We start from the raw sequence: 13855 nt of genomic DNA on the forward strand, positions 1-13855 counted from the left end.
GGTGCAAAATTCCAAGCACAAGCAGACCCCAAAAAAACGGGCTGCTGCTTCCAGAGGGGAAATGTGCAATTTAAGCAGGAGAAAACAAAACAAAGCAAAAACACACACATAACACCAAAAACAAAACATAAACTGGCGGAGTGCGTCTACAAATAGTCATGCCAAGCTGCTATGCTGTGCAAGGTGCCTTGGGTAACTACAACTGTGCCTCGCTGGCTGGCTGGCTTGCTAAGAAGGTCCTGGCATAGGGACATGTTCCACCACACTTGTCTGGTTAGCTGCATGCTCCCAGGAAACAACCTGCTGCTGTCTACATCATCACCACATGTGAATAAAAGAAAGAAAGACAGCAAGAAAGAAAGAGAGAAAGAAGAGAGAGGGAAAGAAAGAGAGAAAGAAAAAAAAAAGAAGTAAAACGGCGGGAAAACTTGCATCAACACTGGCACTCTCCCTCCAGCAGGGGTAGACAAAATGCTCACAGGAGAGATCCAGATCTGACTTTGACCAACGTTAGAGAAAGGTGTGCACCGTTCCCGGAGGTACTGCAATACCGGGCCGATGCGTGGAGTGGACGGAGCAAGCCCCTGTTCCATCTCCCGATTCCAAAAATCAATTTAATATATGGTCCCCTGATAGGGGACGTATCAGATATTAAACTGATAAGAACAGATACTACACTTGATCTTAGCCAAAAGGCCGAGAAGCGATGGCGACTTGGCCCTTGCCCGGGGCCCCCCAGCCCGGACGGCACAGGGGGATTCAAAGGTGGGTGCAAAATTTCAACCACAAGCAGACCCCAAAAAAACGGGCTGCTGCTTCCAGAGGGGAAATGTGCAATTTAAGCAGGAGAAAACAAAACAAAGCAAAAACACACACATAACACCAAAAACAAAACATAAACTGGCGGAGTGCGTCTTACAAATAGTCATGCCAAGCTGCTATGCTGTGCAAGGTGCCTTGGGTAACTACAACTGTGCCTCGCTGGCTGGCTGGCTTGCTAAGAAGGTCCTGGCATAGGGACATGTTCCACCACACTTGTCTGGTTAGCTGCATGCTCCCAGGAAACAACCTGCTGCTGTCTACATCATCACCACATGTGAATAAAAGAAAGAAAGACAGCAAGAGAGAAAGAGAGAAAGAAAGAGAGAAAGAGAGAAAGAAAAAAAAAAGAAGTAAAACGGCGGGAAAACTTGCATCAACACTGGCACTCTCCCTCCAGCAGGGGTAGACAAAATGCTCACAGGAGAGATCCAGATCTGACTTTGACCAACGTTAGAGAAAGGTGTGCACCGTTCCCGGAGGTACTGCAATACCGGGCCGATGCGTGGAGTGGACGGAGCAAGCCCCTGTTCCATCTCCCGATTCCAAAAATCAATTTAATATATGGTCCCCTGATAGGGGACGTATCAGATATTAAACTGATAAGAACAGATACTACACTTGATCTTAGCCAAAAGGCCGAGAAGCGATGGCGACTTGGCCCTTGCCCGGGGCCCCCCAGCCCGGACGGCACAGGGGGATTCAAAGGTGGGTGCAAAATTTCAAGCACAAGCAGACCCCAAAAAAACGGGCTGCTGCTTCCAGAGGGGAAATGTGCAATTTAAGCAGGAGAAAACAAAACAAAGCAAAAACACACACATAACACCAAAAACAAAACATAAACTGGCGGAGTGCGTCTTACAAATAGTCATGCCAAGCTGCTATGCTGTGCAAGGTGCCTTGGGTAACTACAACTGTGCCTCGCTGGCTGGCTGGCTTGCTAAGAAGGTCCTGGCATAGGGACATGTTCCACCACACTTGTCTGGTTAGCTGCATGCTCCCAGGAAACAACCTGCTGCTGTCTACATCATCACCACATGTGAATAAAAGAAAGAAAGACAGCAAGAAAGAAAGAGAGAAAGAAAGAGAGAAAGAAAGAGAGAAAGAAAAAAAAAAAAAGAAGTAAAACGGCGGGAAAACTTGCATCAACACTGGCACTCTCCCTCCAGCAGGGGTAGACAAAATGCTCACAGGAGAGATCCAGATCTGACTTTGACCAACGTTAGAGAAAGGTGTGCACCGTTCCCGGAGGTACTGCAATACCGGGCCGATGCGTGGAGTGGACGGAGCAAGCCCCTGTTCCATCTCCCGATTCCAAAAATCAATTTAATATATGGTCCCCTGATAGGGGACGTATCAGATATTAAACTGATAAGAACAGATTTTTTTTTTTTTTTTTTTTTTTTTTTTTATTAATGGAAAAAAAATACACATACAAACACAACTCACAAAACACACTTAAACATCACAATACAAAAATAACTATAACCACTTATATACAACAAACTCATGAACAGAACCAACACATTACAATCCACTTATAAAAAAACACATTACATATCACATTACATCTCTCCCATATATGCAACAAATACAAAACATAATCACGCATACAATTCCATTTTTGAAACCTTTCTACAGGATAACATGTGCCCCTAACAATATGCCTATCCTACTTCTAATAAACAAGCAGCAAGATCTCATCCCACGCCAGTAGCCCACAGATCTCCACGTCTCCATTCCTCAAGCCTCCATCTTCTCTTCGCCTCTTGTCGGCCAAGTCGCAAAGCGTCCTTTAGGACATAGCTCTCCATCTGACTTAGTCCCATTTCAAGAACAGCCTGGGCAGGCAGGCTCACGCCCTTCACCACAAAACAGTTCCTTGCCTTCCAAATTGCATCACACAGACAGCGTATTAGGACCCACAGCATGCCCCACTGCACTTTGCTCAGTTTCTCTTGGTCTTTCTTCGGGCTCCCATACAGCACACGCTGCCTATGTATGGGCAGCTGTCCCCGGAACAAATCCAGGACGGAGCCTGCCTCACTCCACACCTTCCTCGCCTCCAGACATCCCCAGAGAACGTGACCGACCGTTTCTTCCTCTCCACACTTCTCTCTCGGGCATCTGGGTGACCTCCCCAGATTACATGCATGCATCACCGCTCGAACTGGCAATACATCGTGGGCTACCAACCAAGACAGATCTCGATGCTCGTTCATCAGGGCAGGATGGCTCGCATTCTGCCACACTTCTGGCGTCTCGTCTAACACAAGGCCATGAACCGGACACATATCCCCATTACCCTGCAGAAAGTTAAACAGAGATTTACCATTAGCCACAATTTCAGCCTTACATCCTTCCAGCCCCTTGGACATCACAAATCTTTTAAATAACGCATAATGATAGGGCAGATCAAAGGCTGTTGGCACAGACAAAGGCACGGACATCAACTTTAACTTCCTCAAATAGGAACTAATATAGAATCTCACAAAGCAGGCCCCTTTTGACACACCATTCAGACACATAGCAAAATGCAATGCACAAAACTTTGACATTAAAAACGTCTGGACATCTGGCAACCCTTTCCCCCCCTTTAATTTATCCTTCCCCACCACACTCCTCCTCACTCTCTCCCATTTCCCCTGCCAAAAAAAACGAAACACAGCTCTGTTTAGCAGCGTTACCACATTCCTAGATGGTGGGAACACGACCGCCACATACAACAACAGTGGCAATATTACCCCCTTTACCACCATCACCCTCCCCTCCATCGTAAGCCTCCTCAGCCTCCAAAACCCTAGCTTTTTATTGACCCTACTTCCCACCTCCTCCCAGTTCTTACCCCCTGATCCATTAGCATCAAATTTCACCCCCAGAATCTTAATGCAGTCTTCCTTAACTTTTAATTTTATACTACCCCTCCCGTCCCATTTCCCGTAGAACATTGCCTCCGATTTCTCCTGGTTCAGTTTAGACCCAGACGCACGACAAAAAACATCAGCTTTCTCCAAAGTCCTCTGAATGGACAACTCATCCCGACAGAGGACATTGACATCATCCATATACAAGACACATTTAACCTCCTGCCCCCCACTCCCAGGAATAGTTAACCCTTTATACACTGGGTCCCTTCTCAAAGCTTGTGCCAGCGGCTCCATACAACAGATAAACAGGAGCGGAGATAACGGACAGCCCTGACGGACGCCACATCCCACACTAACTGGATTTGACAGACACCCATTTACCAATACCCTGCTATACACACCCTTATATAACAGGCCCACCCAGTCTAAAAACCTCTTTGCAAACCCCATTTTTCGCAGAACACCAAACATGAACTGATGCGAGACCCGATCATACGCCTTTTCAAGATCTAAATTTAGTACACATAATCGAATTCCCCTGTCTCTCGCATAACAGATGACATCTCTCATCAATACCAGGCTGTCCGTGATCTTCCTACCTGGAACGGCACAAGTTTGATCCGGGTGGATAACATCCCCCAGCACATCCCTCATACGTTGAGCCAACAATTTACTGAACAATTTAAAATCCTGGTTCAACAATGTAATTGGCCGCCAATTTTTCAGCTCAGCCTTATCCCCCTTTTTAAAAATCAATGTAATAATGCCCTCTCTAAATGAAGGTGGAAACTCCCCTCCCTCCTCCCCACACTCCCGAAACAAGGCCAACAGATCTGGTGCCACTAACTCCCAAAACTTTAAATAGAACTCCACAGGGAGTCCATCCCCCCCCGGTGTCTTGCCCAGCCTCACCCCCCTGACCACCTCATCTAACTCTTCCCTCGTAAACTCTTTGTCCAACTGCCCTCCATCCCCCACCTCCCGCTCCAAATGTCCTAACACCTCCTCCATAGCCCCCATTTCAATTTCTTTCCTTACATAAAGGCCCCCATAAAACTCCTCCACCACCCTCAACAGCCCCTCTGTAGTCTTAACTAAAGCCCCATCCCTCCCTTTCATAGAGTCTATAAATTTCCTCCCATCCAGCACCTTTTTAAAAAAATACCGACTACACTTTTCATTTTCCTCTAAATGCTTCTCTCTGCTTTTAAATAAGAGCCCCTTCACCCTCCTCTCTACCACCCCCTTCAGTCTCTTTTTCACTTCCCTGATCTCTTCACTAAAGTCCAGCCCTGCATTGTACAATTTAGTTAAACTCTCCAGCTCCTTGAACAAAACCTTCTCCTGCCTTCTCTCCCTCTCTGCCTTCCTCCTCCCCGCCCAAATAAAGAAATGTTTTGTTTTCTCCTTCACCAGATCCCACCACTCTGCCTGGGACCCACAAAGGTCCTTTAAGGACAGCCACTGGCCATACCGCTCTCTAAATACCTCACACACCCAATCATCCTCCAACAACTCGCAATTTAACTTCCACACACCCCTCCCTACATCCACACAACCTGTAAGGTCAAAAGCAGCTTTCAGCGCACAGTGGTCAGAGAAAAACATTGGCACCAGCACACACTCCTCGCACTCCACCCTCTGTGAGACAAACACAAAATCAATCCTGGACGCCTGGGTCCCATCCCCTTTCACCCAAGTGAAACCTCTTTCCCCCACATTGTTCACTTTAAAACAGTCCACTAGTCGAAAGTCCTCCACTATTTCTTTTAGCATTTTACTAGATTTATCCAGCTTGAACCCCTTCTTTCTCTCTCGCCTATCCTCCATTGTTAACCCACAATTAAAATCCCCTGCTACAATAACCGGCCTGCTCCTCACTAATTTAACCCTTAAATCTTCAAATAAACTAGCCCTCCCCTCCACCTCTGGCGGAGCATACACATTAATTAAGCTAAAACTTTTCCCAAAAAATTCCGCCTCCACCTCCAGCACCCTACCTTTTTCAATCACTCTATGATCTTTAATCATAACCCCCTTATTTTTAATCAAAATTGCTACCCCATCTGATTTATTTTCATTTGATCCGGACCACACAGATGGCCCATAACCCCACCTCCCCTCATAAGTACTATAGTCCTCCAACCCAGGGATACCACACTCTTGCAAACACAAAATATCACACTGTATCCCACTCAAATATGACAACACCAACGTACACCTATCACTACTTTTAATACTCCTAACATTTATAGTAACCACACTCAGAGCCATTGCAAAACAAGCTAACAGCCATACACATACAGAATCCTGCATCAGGATATTTTTAAAAGGGGCTCCTCCCCCTCCCCCTCCTGGCCAGTTACCACAAATTCCTCCCTCATACTTACCTCACCCGAGGAAAACACTACGACCCCCTCCAGATCCAGGAACGGCTCTCCCCCATTCTTCTCCGCACCACCATCCCCTCTATAGTCACCCCTAGAGGAAACGACTGAACTGGGGGATGAAAAAAACTCCTGTCCTACTCCCCCACTTCCCTGCTTCTTTTTCTTCTTCCCCTTCTTCCTCCCCTCCACCCTCACAAACCCATCCCCCTCCTCACTATGTAACTTCCTTTTCCCTGGAGTCCACTCTTGATCCATATCCTCTGAGTTACCATCCTCCTCCTCCTCCCGTCCTGTTCCCTCAACACTAGCCTCATCCCGCTCCCGCTTTGCACACGGAATACCGCCCCCTCCATCATCCTCCACAGAGCTTACCACCCCACTCCCCCTATACACCTCCTCCCTGCTCCTTCCACTGGACCCCTCCCCTGGGTCCTCGCTCTCCTCCTCTGATGGGGACACCATCAAATCTTCCTCCAGAACAGATCCCTGCTGATCACTTCCCCCCTCCCCCTGTGCCTCCCCCTCCCTCCCCTCCTCCCTCACCTCCCCTCTATTCTCCTCCCTCTCACCCCCCTTCTCCTGCTGCTCACTTCCCCCTTTCTGCCTCCCCTCACCCTCCTCCTCCTCCTTCTCCTCCTCACTCTCTTCTCCCTCCTCATACCTCTTAGCCCTATTGGCAAAGGATCTAGGACAATTCATGAAAAAGTGTGTCTCACTCCCACACAGATTACACTTCCTCTGAACTTCACATTCCCTAGCCATGTGCCCCTCCTCTTTACACACATTACACACCACTCTCTTACACACCACCGCTAAGTGCCCCACACCTCCACACTTCCGACACACCTTAGGCTGGCCGAAATAATGCACATACCCCCTGTCAGCACCAAGTGCAATGTCAGAAGGTATGTGCAGAAACCCATCATATGTCCCTAAGCCTCTCCACAGCTCACACACCACCCTCCATGCCCCAGTCCACACCCCATCATCATCCCTCACTTTTATAGCCTCCCCCTTCACATGGCAATACCTCCTCAACCAAGTGCACACGTCCTGTCCCTTCACCATCTCTGAGCCCATTCTCACAATCACAACCCTTCGTGCATTATTTGTCAGTTTCTCCAAACTCAACTTCTTAATCAGATCATGTCCCCTTAGGTTATGAAACCTGCTCACACACTCCATCATACCCGCTTCAGACATAAAACTTACATCCCATTGGCCTCCTTTCCCTGTCGTAATAATACAGTTTAAATCAATAGGCCTAAACCCCAACACCTTCTGTACAACCCCTCTGGAAAACTCAAGCCTATTCAAAAACAACTTCTCCTCCCCCTGCTTCGACTCATTTATAGAGAACCTAACACAATTTAAACGGCGTCCCCCAACCCTTGGACCCGCCATTCCAATAATTTAAGAAGCAATAGAAATATTGAAAAAAACACCCAAAAAGGCAAAAGAAAATACTTAACTAGAAAGCAGATAAGGTGCCCTCAAAGGGTCCCCCTTACCTGCTAAGCAAAACTGGCTCCTGGTCTTCCCTCCTTCGTCCACCACCTCAGCTACCAGCAACCAATATTGCCACCGTTTACCGTTACCGTTTACCGTTTACCGTTTACCGTTACCGTTACCGTACCTTACCTTACCTATCGCTTCCAAATCAAGCTGCGGTCAAGCCACACACTTGATCTTAGCCAAAAGGCCGAGAAGCGATGGCGACTTGGCCCTTGCCCGGGGCCCCACAGACCGGACGGCACAGGGGGATTCAAAGGTGGGTGCAAAATTTCAAGCACAAGCAGACCCCAAAAAAACGGGCTGCTGCTTCCAGAGGGGAAATGTGCAATTTAAGCAGGAGAAAACAAAACAAAGCAAAAACACACACATAACACCAAAAACAAAACATAAACTGGCGGAGTGCGTCTACAAATAGTCATGCCAAGCTGCTATGCTGTGCAAGGTGCCTTGGGTAACTACAACTGTGCCTCGCTGGCTGGCTGGCTTGCTAAGAAGGTCCTGGCATAGGGACATGTTCCACCACACTTGTCTGGTTAGCTGCATGCTCCCAGGAAACAACCTGCTGCTGTCTACATCATCACCACATGTGAATAAAAGAAAGAAAGAGAGAAAGAAAGAGAGAAAGAAAAAAAAAAAAGAAGTAAAACGGCGGGAAAACTTGCATCAACACTGGCACTCTCCCTCCAGCAGGGGTAGACAAAATGCTCACAGGAGAGATCCAGATCTGACTTTGACCAACGTTAGAGAAAGGTGTGCACCGTTCCCGGAGGTACTGCAATACCGGGCCGATGCGTGGAGTGGACGGAGCAAGCCCCTGTTCCATCTCCCGATTCCAAAAATCAATTTAATATATGGTCCCCTGATAGGGGACGTATCAGATATTAAACTGATAAGAACAGATACTACACTTGATCTTAGCCAAAAGGCCGAGAAGCGATGGCGACTTGGCCCTTGCCCGGGGCCCCCCAGCCCGGACGGCACAGGGGGATTCAAAGGTGGGTGCAAAATTTCAAGCACAAGCAGACCCCAAAAAAACGGGCTGCTGCTTCCAGAGGGGAAATGTGCAATTTAAGCAGGAGAAAACAAAACAAAGCAAAAACACACACATAACACCAAAAACAAAACATAAACTGGCGGAGTGCGTCTTACAAATAGTCATGCCAAGCTGCTATGCTGTGCAAGGTGCCTTGGGTAACTACAACTGTGCCTCGCTGGCTGGCTGGCTTGCTAAGAAGGTCCTGGCATAGGGACATGTTCCACCACACTTGTCTGGTTAGCTGCATGCTCCCAGGAAACAACCTGCTGCTGTCTACATCATCACCACATGTGAATAAAAGAAAGAAAGACAGCAAGAAAGAAAGAGAGAAAGAAAGAGAGAAAGAAAGAGAAAGAAAAAAAAAAAGAAGTAAAACGGCGGGAAAACTTGCATCAACACTGGCACTCTCCCTCCAGCAGGGGTAGACAAAATGCTCACAGGAGAGATCCAGATCTGACTTTGACCAACGTTAGAGAAAGGTGTGCACCGTTCCCGGAGGTACTGCAATCCCGGGCCGATGCGTGGAGTGGACGGAGCAAGCCCCTGTTCCATCTCCCGATTCCAAAAATCAATTTAATATATGGTCCCCTGATAGGGGACGTATCAGATATTAAACTGATAAGAACAGATACTACACTTGATCTTAGCCAAAAGGCAGAGAAGCGATGGCGACTTGGCCCTTGCCCGGGGCCCCCCAGCCCGGACGGCACAGGGGGATTCAAAGGTGGGTGCAAAATTTCAAGCACAAGCAGACCCCAAAAAAACGGGCTGCTGCTTCCAGAGGGGAAATGTGCAATTTAAGCAGGAGAAAACAAAACAAAGCAAAAACACACACATAACACCAAAAACAAAACATAAACTGGCGGAGTGCGTCTTACAAATAGTCATGCCAAGCTGCTATGCTGTGCAAGGTGCCTTGGGTAACTACAACTGTGCCTCGCTGGCTGGCTGGCTTGCTAAGAAGGTCCTGGCATAGGGACATGTTCCACCACACTTGTCTGGTTAGCTGCATGCTCCCAGGAAACAACCTGCTGCTGTCTACATCATCACCACATGTGAATAAAAGAAAGAAAGACAGCAAGAAAGAAAGAGAGAAAGAAAGAGAGAAAGAAAAAAAAAAAGAAGTAAAACGGCGGGAAAACTTGCATCAACACTGGCACTCTCCCTCCAGCAGGGGTAGACAAAATGCTCACAGGAGAGATCCAGATCTGACTTTGACCAACGTTAGAGAAAGGTGTGCACCGTTCCCGGAGGTACTGCAATACCGGGCCGATGCGTGGAGTGGACGGAGCAAGCCCCTGTTCCATCTCCCGATTCCAAAAATCAATTTAATATATGGTCCCCTGATAGGGGACGTATCAGATATTAAACTGATAAGAACAGATACTACACTTGATCTTAGCCAAAAGGCCGAGAAGCGATGGCGACTTGGCCCTTGCCCGGGGCCCCCCAGCCCGGACGGCACAGGGGGATTCAAAGGTGGGTGCAAAATTTCAAGCACAAGCAGACCCCCAAAAAACGGGCTGCTGCTTCCAGAGGGGAAATGTGCAATTTAAGCAGGAGAAAACAAAGCAAAAACACACACATAACACCAAAAACAAAACATAAACTGGCGGAGTGCGTCTTACAAATAGTCATGCCAAGCTGCTATGCTGTGCAAGGTGCCTTGGGTAACTACAACTGTGCCTCGCTGGCTGGCTGGCTTGCTAAGAAGGTCCTGGCATAGGGACATGTTCCACCACACTTGTCTGGTTAGCTGCATGCTCCCAGGAAACAACCTGCTGCTGTCTACATCATCACCACATGTGAATAAAAGAAAGAAAGACAGCAAGAAAGAAAGAGAGAAAGAAAGAGAGAGAAGAAAGAGAGAAAGAAAGAAAGAGAGAAAGAAAAAAAAAAAAGAAGTAAAACGGCGGGAGAACTTGCATCAACACTGGCACTCTCCCTCCAGCAGGGGTAGACAAAATGCTCACAGGAGAGATCCAGATCTGACTTTGACCAACGTTAGAGAAAGGTGTGCACCGTTCCCGGAGGTACTGCAATACCGGGCCGATGCGTGGAGTGGACGGAGCAAGCCCCTGTTCCATCTCCCGATTCCAAAAATCAATTTAATATATGGTCCCCTGATAGGGGACGTATCAGATATTAAACTGATAAGAACAGATACTACACTTGATCTTAGCCAAAAGGCCGAGAAGCGATGGCGACTTGGCCCTTGCCCGGGGCCCCCCAGCCCGGACGGCACAGGGGGATTCAAAGGTGGGTGCAAAATTTCAAGCACAAGCAGACCCCCAAAAAACGGGCTGCTGCTTCCAGAGGGGAAATGTGCAATTTAAGCAGGAGAAAACAAAACAAAGCAAAAACACACACATAACACCAAAAACAAAACATAAACTGGCGGAGTGCGTCTTACAAATAGTCATGCCAAGCTGCTATGCTGTGCAAGGTGCCTTGGGTAACTACAACTGTGCCTCGCTGGCTGGCTGGCTTGCTAAGAAGGTCCTGGCATAGGGACATGTTCCACCACACTTGTCTGGTTAGCTGCATGCTCCCAGGAAACAACCTGCTGCTGTCTACATCATCACCACATGTGAATAAAAGAAAGAAAGACAGCAAGAAAGAAAGAGAGAAAGAAAGAGAGAAAGAAAGAGAGAAAGAAAGAGAGAAAGAAAGAAAGAGAGAAAGAAAAAAAAAAAGAAGTAAAACGGCGGGAGAACTTGCATCAACACTGGCACTCTCCCTCCAGCAGGGGTAGACAAAATGCTCACAGGAGAGATCCAGATCTGACTTTGACCAACGTTAGAGAAAGGTGTGCACCGTTCCCGGAGGTACTGCAATACCGGGCCGATGCGTGGAGTGGACGGAGCAAGCCCCTGTTCCATCTCCCGATTCCAAAAATCAATTTAATATATGGTCCCCTGATAGGGGACGTATCAGATATTAAACTGATAAGAACAGATACTACACTTGATCTTAGCCAAAAGGCCGAGAAGCGATGGCGACTTGGCCCTTGCCCGGGGCCCCCCAGCCCGGACGGCACAGGGGGATTCAAAGGTGGGTGCAAAATTCCAAGCACAAGCAGACCCCCAAAAAACGGGCTGCTGCTTCCAGAGGGGAAATGTGCAATTTAAGCAGGAGAAAACAAAACAAAGCAAAAACACACACATAACACCAAAAACAAAACATAAACTGGCGGAGTGCGTCTTACAAATAGTCATGCCAAGCTGCTATGCTGTGCAAGGTGCCTTGGTAACTAAAACTGTGCCTCGCTGGCTGGCTGGCTTGCTAAGAAGGTCCTGGCATAGGGACATGTTCCACCACACTTGTCTGGTTAGCTGCATGCTCCCAGGAAACAAACTGCTGCTGTCTACATCATCACCACATGTGAATAAAAGAAAGAAAGAAAGCAAGAAAGAAAGAGAAAGAAAGAGAGAAAGAAAGAGAGAAAGAAAGAGAGAAAGAGAGAAAGAAAGAGAGAAAGAAAGAAAGAGAGAAAGAAAGAAAGAAAGAGAGAAAGAAAGAAAGAGAGAAAGAAAGAAAGAGAAAGAAAAAAAAAAAGAAGTAAAACGGCGGGAGAACTTGCATCAACACTGGCACTCTCCCTCCAGCAGGGGTAGACAAAATGCTCACAGGAGAGATCCAGATCTGACTTTGACCAACGTTAGAGAAAGGTGTGCACCGTTCCCGGAGGTACTGCAATACCGGGCCGATGCGTGGAGTGGACGGAGCAAGCCCCTGTTCCATCTCCCGATTCCAAAAATCAATTTAATATATGGTCCCCTGATAGGGGACGTATCAGATATTAAACTGATAAGAACAGATTTTTTTTTTTTTTTTTTTTTTTTTTTTATTAATCAAATACTCAAAAAATACATTACTTTCTTAAATTAATACAACAAAATTATGTTCATCTCTAATCAAAAACACATCAATTTCTCAAAAAAATACATCTAAATTATCATCAATTCCATCTCAAACTATTACTTAAAGTCCTTCTTTTTCTCACTTTCTCTCTTCTTTTGTCTTTCTTTTAAAGCCTCGTTCGCCTTCCGTCGTGCACACAACAATATCCTTTGTTTCGCCTCCTCATATCTTCTCCACTCTTCTTCAAGAATCCTTCCCTTCCTCATCCTCTCCTTCCACCCCGAAAGCTCTGCAAAATGCTTAGCGCAAAACATCCTCATCAAATTCTCTTCTTCCTCCACACTCATTGTCTGACTTGAGCTACCTTCCTCAACCCCACTTAACACAGACTCTGAAACCCAACTTGAACCGGCCGGACCTGCGCTTGCACTCTCCTCCTTTTCAATTCCAGCTCGGTCTTTCCGCTTCTTCATCTCCTCTTCTTTTTTCCCCAAAGACGGTCTTTCCTCCCCTCCACTGTTTGTATTTCCTATTACTCCTTTCTTTTTCCTTTTCTCCTCCTCTTCCTCCACACTATTTGCCCAACTTGAGCTTGCTGTTGCCCCTTCCTCATCCACTTTCCTCTTTCTCTGGATACTCTCCACCCCCTCCATGGAATCATCCACGGAGGAGCCAGAACCTTCCGAGGACTTCTGTTGGCTGTTCAGAATACTGCTGTCCCTCTTTTTCTCCGCCTCCCTGTTCGTCTCTCCTCCCCTTTCCTTTGTCTCCTCTTTTCCCGCCGTTCCGCCTTCCCCAGATGATGCCACTCCCCCAGCCAACTTTTCTTTCTGTGCTTCATCTTTCTTTCCAAACACCTTCCTTCTTCCTGAAGCTGCTTCCGCATAGCTTCTTGCTCTCTTGGAACAATCCTTATACAAATGGTCTTCTTCACCACACAAATTGCAACGCTTCTTTTCAGGGCAATCCTTGCTCAAATGTCCAACGCCATTGCAGTTCCTGCAGACCAAAGCCTTGCATTCTGCTGCCTTATGATCCATATTGCTACATTTGTAGCACACCTCCGGCTGGCCGGCGTACCTCACAATTCCCTTGTTCGGTCCCACAAAGATAACAGGTTTTAAAAACAATTCTTCTCCCCTTGCTCTTATCTTCTTAAATCTTCCATAAACCTTTCTCCATTTATTCCATACTCCATCAGAGTCACAGGTTTTCACTAACTCACCCTTCAGTATGAGTCGTTCTTCCAGTACCCGCTTGATATCTTCCATGGGAACCTGAGCACTGTTCATCTTCACAAAAAAGATCCTCCATTCCAGCAGAAATATCGGCTCAAACTCGAACTTCTCCTTCAGCTCTGTTAC

At 47.1% G+C, this 13855-nt stretch overlaps 8 non-coding genes and 1 pseudogene across 8 annotated transcripts; all 9 read right to left on the bottom strand.

Moving 5' to 3' along the window:
* Positions 1 to 517: 517 nt before the first annotated feature.
* LOC131736056 (U2 spliceosomal RNA) lies at positions 518 to 708 on the bottom strand. The gene has a single exon (XR_009327876.1). It is a non-coding gene; the product is annotated as a U2 spliceosomal RNA (small nuclear RNA).
* A 571-nt stretch (positions 709 to 1279) lies between these two features.
* Positions 1280 to 1470, bottom strand: LOC131736067 (U2 spliceosomal RNA). Its single transcript, XR_009327888.1, has one exon. It is a non-coding gene; the product is annotated as a U2 spliceosomal RNA (small nuclear RNA).
* Positions 1471 to 2048: 578 nt separating this feature from the next.
* LOC131736076 (U2 spliceosomal RNA) lies at positions 2049 to 2247 on the bottom strand. The gene has a single exon (XR_009327897.1). It is a non-coding gene; the product is annotated as a U2 spliceosomal RNA (small nuclear RNA).
* A 6091-nt stretch (positions 2248 to 8338) lies between these two features.
* On the bottom strand, positions 8339 to 8529 carry LOC131736077 (U2 spliceosomal RNA). Its single transcript, XR_009327899.1, has one exon. It is a non-coding gene; the product is annotated as a U2 spliceosomal RNA (small nuclear RNA).
* Positions 8530 to 9103: 574 nt separating this feature from the next.
* LOC131736075 (U2 spliceosomal RNA) lies at positions 9104 to 9294 on the bottom strand. Its single transcript, XR_009327896.1, has one exon. It is a non-coding gene; the product is annotated as a U2 spliceosomal RNA (small nuclear RNA).
* Positions 9295 to 9858: 564 nt separating this feature from the next.
* On the bottom strand, positions 9859 to 10049 carry LOC131736080 (U2 spliceosomal RNA). The gene has a single exon (XR_009327900.1). It is a non-coding gene; the product is annotated as a U2 spliceosomal RNA (small nuclear RNA).
* A 589-nt stretch (positions 10050 to 10638) lies between these two features.
* LOC131736081 (U2 spliceosomal RNA) lies at positions 10639 to 10829 on the bottom strand. Its single transcript, XR_009327901.1, has one exon. It is a non-coding gene; the product is annotated as a U2 spliceosomal RNA (small nuclear RNA).
* Positions 10830 to 11433: 604 nt separating this feature from the next.
* On the bottom strand, positions 11434 to 11624 carry LOC131736057 (U2 spliceosomal RNA). The gene has a single exon (XR_009327877.1). It is a non-coding gene; the product is annotated as a U2 spliceosomal RNA (small nuclear RNA).
* Positions 11625 to 12295: 671 nt separating this feature from the next.
* On the bottom strand, positions 12296 to 12502 carry LOC117414554 (U2 spliceosomal RNA; annotated as a pseudogene).
* Between the last annotated feature and the right edge of the window lie 1353 nt (positions 12503 to 13855).

The sequence above is a fragment of the Acipenser ruthenus genome, unplaced genomic scaffold (genome assembly GCF_902713425.1).
Source record: "Acipenser ruthenus unplaced genomic scaffold, fAciRut3.2 maternal haplotype, whole genome shotgun sequence".
In the NCBI taxonomy this organism is placed as follows: Eukaryota; Metazoa; Chordata; class Actinopteri; order Acipenseriformes; family Acipenseridae; genus Acipenser; species Acipenser ruthenus.